Genomic DNA, 4606 nt, shown 5'->3' on the forward strand with positions numbered 1-4606 from the left:
TCATACTCATTCCTTAAGGCTCAGATCAAATCTTAAGATCTTCTAGAAGATGCCTACTTTCCCCCCAATCTCATTTAGAGGCCCCTCCCTGTGTAGGGGAACAATATCTCGGATGTACCTACACCACATGTCACTACAGCAAAGCTTTTATTAGATCCTTCTACTAGTGCTTCTTAGGTTGACCTCCTGCCCCATAATCCAGTACCATTAACTCCATAGGTGCAAACACTTATCTTTTTCTTCACCTCTTCATATGCCTGGTATGAAGGGGAAAAAAGAAAAAAAGAATGTAGTGAGTGAAAAGTAGGAATGGATGAGGGAAAGACAATCAAACCTATTACTTACTATGTTAAAGTCCTATGTTCTGAAAATTTATGAATTCCCACTTTCCTTTGCCAGAAGGTGTTACAACCTCCCACACACAGAGTTCACACTTTTATTTCCCTGCACACACTCTCCCAGGCAGCTCTGCTTCCTTGCTTTCTATTTCATTGCTTCCCTGCCTCGGCTCTTTCTATCTTTTCTATCTACCTATCCTTTCTATTTAGCTCTTTTATATCTACCATGATCTATAGATCTTCATCCTAACAAATGATCCTTTATTCATTCTGGGGATATTTATTCCTTTTTATGGCATCCTTACAATGAATGGGAAAATGATACATGGGAAAGGAGCTAGAAAGAGGAATTTGTGCTTTACTTGCATTACTTGTCCATAACTCAGAGATTGATTGAACAAATATATTTTGAACACCTGCTCTTTGCCTGACAGACTATTAAGCATGAGAAGTGCCAAAGTTAATAAGCCAAGAACTTGGTTTGGCAATAAAGTCATGGGTTAGTGGGTTCTTTCAATTAACATTTTCTGAGTGCCTACTACATGCTAGATACTGTTCCAGGTTCTGGGAAAATAGCAGCAAACAAAAGAGAAAAAGCTCCTGCTCCCATGGAGATGATTCTCTAGAAAGGAAAGTAGACAATAAACACTCGGGTAGCTGTAAGGTTAATAAAAGAGTGGAGAGGAGAAAGCCTGGTCACTGAGAGATAAGTTTTCTACTTCAGACTGTTTAATCAAAAGATTACTAGATGTTTCTTGGAGTAGGGTAGGTAATGATGGTAAGAATTATTGAATTCTATAAAGCCAACCGGATCTGCTAGGAGTTAGACATGAAATAGTAAAGAGAAAAATGGGTCAATTCTGACATCAGTGATTTTGCCTTTTTTACTTGGGGGTAGAAAGTTACCCTTACTTGAGTTGAAAAAGGCAGCAAGTTGAGTAAGTTTTTTACAGTGAAATTAAGAGTCAAGATCCTGATCTGAGAGTAAAGAATGGAGAGGTGATATTGGAAGTTCAGAAGAGAAAACTAAATGTTGGGGAAAGCATTTAATTATCTATGCCCTCTGTGGTTTGCAGGTGACAGAAAGATAAGCGATAAATGATTAGTTTTATATTTGGTACATCTGAGATTCCTAGAAATAACAACAGCAAACATTTATATAGTAATTCCCATGTGCAAGGCACTGCTGTAAGTGGTTTGTGTATATTCACCTACTTAACGTATAAAACAACCCTTCAAGGTCGGTTTTATTATCATCTCCACATTACAGATGAGAAAAATTAAGCATATAGCAGGTAAGTAATTTGTACTAAACACATAAGTTGGCTGATGAAGATGAGAATTGAACCCAGTATCATGATGCAGTCCGTGCCCTTATCCACTTCCCTGTTCTACACATAGGTGTGCAGTAGAAGGAGCAGGGAGGTCAAATGAGCAGGAAAGGCCAAAGACATCGACATAGGGAACATCAGCATTTAAATGACATTTAAATCCATAGGACTAGATAAAATTATAAAGGCAGGAAGTATACACAGAGAAGAGGTTCTTGTATTTAAGCCCTCTGGTATTTAGAGCCAGGATAATGAAGAGGATTCAACAAAAGAAGGATTGGGGGAGTGGAAGAAAATGAAGAGTGTGTGTGGTGTCCCAGAGTTCAAGTATAAAAGTGTCTAAGAACTCGACCTTCCAGGTAAGTGTGGTGTGAGAACCTCACATAAGATGGCCTAAGGCTGATTTCTTCTGGGGGGATTTTTTGAATCTGGAAATGAAAGTCACTATTTCTTGGAAGGTCTAATTTGTAGAAATATAAATCCTTGTCTCATCTCATGGGAAGGAATTCTTTGGGCAAAGAGGAATTAAGCAGGTCTGAGATGTATAAATAACAGTGAGAATGCCCTGCAAGTGTTGATGACTTTAATTTCAGGCATTCCTGAATCATATATCATGGATTGCAAGAGACTCTTCAATACTTTCCCATGCTCAGTTTTGTTTAACATAGCTTGGGTTTGGTTTTTATCACATGTGGGTGCAGGATTCCAAAATAATCTATTCTCTTGACCTTGAGAATAGAAATAATAGGCACTAACAATGTAATGTGAGGAATCCAGGAAAGAACAAAGACCATCTTCCTGAGCAAACATTTTCCCTATCCACCAGCTGTGGTTTATGAACTTCAACAATGAGGGTGGAAGGGAACCGCCATTCACCAAGTACCTTCTAAATGGTAGTCTTAAGCTAGATGTCTTTAAAACATATATCTCCTTATCTCCTTTTGATAGTTAAGCCTTCAGGCTGGGAGAAAGCTTGCCTTCCAGAGTCCATGGAAGAAATTTCTATTCTGTACATCTGTGTCCAAAATATTATTGTACACATTTTTCCACTGTTAGAAAGAAGTGATGTTAGTTATAAATATAATATTTGGAAATGTTAAAATTATGATTAAATGACAAAGAAGAAACGAGGGAGGTGGAGAAATGTGAATACTTGCGCTAGATACTAAGGCTTTGGAAATACGATTAGGAACAGAGAGTGGGGGGCTAGGGGTGAAGCAGAACCCACAGACACTGCAATAGCAGGCAGAAGTAAATCAGGTGTAAAAAGAAAAGGCGTGAAAGCTGCAGGCAGCTGTTGAAAGGAGCATGTCCAGACTGATAGAAAATGTCTGCCTATTAAAAGAATTAATTATTGCTCAATGTGTCAGACGGGCATTCTCAACTGGGTTATAAGGTTTGAAGAGATTACACAGAAAGGAACAAATGTCCTTGGTTATCACAAGTTCAAAAAGGAAGGATCTGCCTGGATTCAGATTAAAAGCAAGAGTAGAAGAAGCATGTGATAAAGGAAATAAATGTCTATGAGAGTCAACTCTTTATTCTATGGAAAGCCTTTTATTTTCAGCTAGAATAAACAATAGTATGTTGTACTTGTAACTCAGCTATTGAAACAGAAAGAGGTAAAACAAATAATGTGTATATATTTGTGTATATGTCCATGTGTGTATATGGTATTTGGTTTTAATTTATCATGTATTTGGTAATAAATTATATAAATCATATATATATTATGTATATATAATATGCTTTGGCAAACATATCATTAAGAAAGCATTATAGAAAGGATTCAAGGTCAAGGTGACAAGGTTGTCATTTGGGGTCAAGTAATCCTTAGAAATGAGTTCACTTCAGTGGGAAGAATCAATAGCAGAATCTTTATACTCACACCATTTTTTGAAACAGGAAATATAGCCAATGCTCAGTTTGAATCTTTGTCCTGTGATTTTTCCTTTCCCAGCATTCAGGTCCACTGGAGGATTGCTGGTTACAATCTGTGAAGTGTTCATTCAATTATTTGAAGCTTAAGTCTACCCTCCCTCTTCGATTTTTCCCATCTGAGTCTCATTTGAGAGATCTTATCTCAAGCAATTCTCCAATCAGGGTGTAGAAAAACCATTTCTGAACAACAATAACAACAAAAAATTGTGATGATTCTTTAAATGACAGGTTCCAATGTGATTTGAAAACTTTAAAATGTAAACCATCACCACAGACCCAGAGAATGCCAGACCTGGAGAGAAATCCGGGTGTCAGCAGGTACAAAATGCTCATTTTGTTCATACTTAAACTAACCACAGACAAGCCAAAGAAACTAGACCACAGCCACACTGATCCCATGGTAGAAGATGATGAGAGGTCTTCTTCTCCCTGTCCCACCTGCTTTCAATATACTTTCTGGGGATTTTTTTTTAATAACTTGGTTTAAATTTCTGATATCATTTGAGTTCAGACATTAATAGGTGATATAAAAGGGATAGCTATAGAGGCAATTAATTAAGTCAAAAATCTCAAAAGCACCTACCCTCTCTACGGGTACTAACAATTCAAAGAATGATGGAAGGGGCAGGAAAATTATAAATAGTAAAAATGGTGGTTTATAATTAAAAATTGTATTACTTATCCATGAATCACATGGATGATTACCATAAAATCACCAAAAAATGTCATGCATTCTAAGTTCACCAAAAATGGCTCTAAAAAAAAAAATAGTAGAATCTCGGACAAATTGGTTACAAGCAGAGGGTGTCCAACTGATGGTGCCCTGGCCCTCTCCTGCTGTAAATGTTGGCAGCGATGTATAACAGTCTTCATCCAAAAAAACAGCTGAGAAAATACAAGACTAGTTGGACAGGTAGAGAAGAATGGTGAATTGTCTATATTAAGGTCAGAAACTGTTTTAAACAGAAATGAAGTTTTCTTAAAACATGAGAAAGG

The sequence above is a fragment of the Nycticebus coucang genome, chromosome 16 (genome assembly GCF_027406575.1).
Source record: "Nycticebus coucang isolate mNycCou1 chromosome 16, mNycCou1.pri, whole genome shotgun sequence".
NCBI classification, from domain to species: domain Eukaryota; kingdom Metazoa; phylum Chordata; class Mammalia; order Primates; family Lorisidae; genus Nycticebus; species Nycticebus coucang.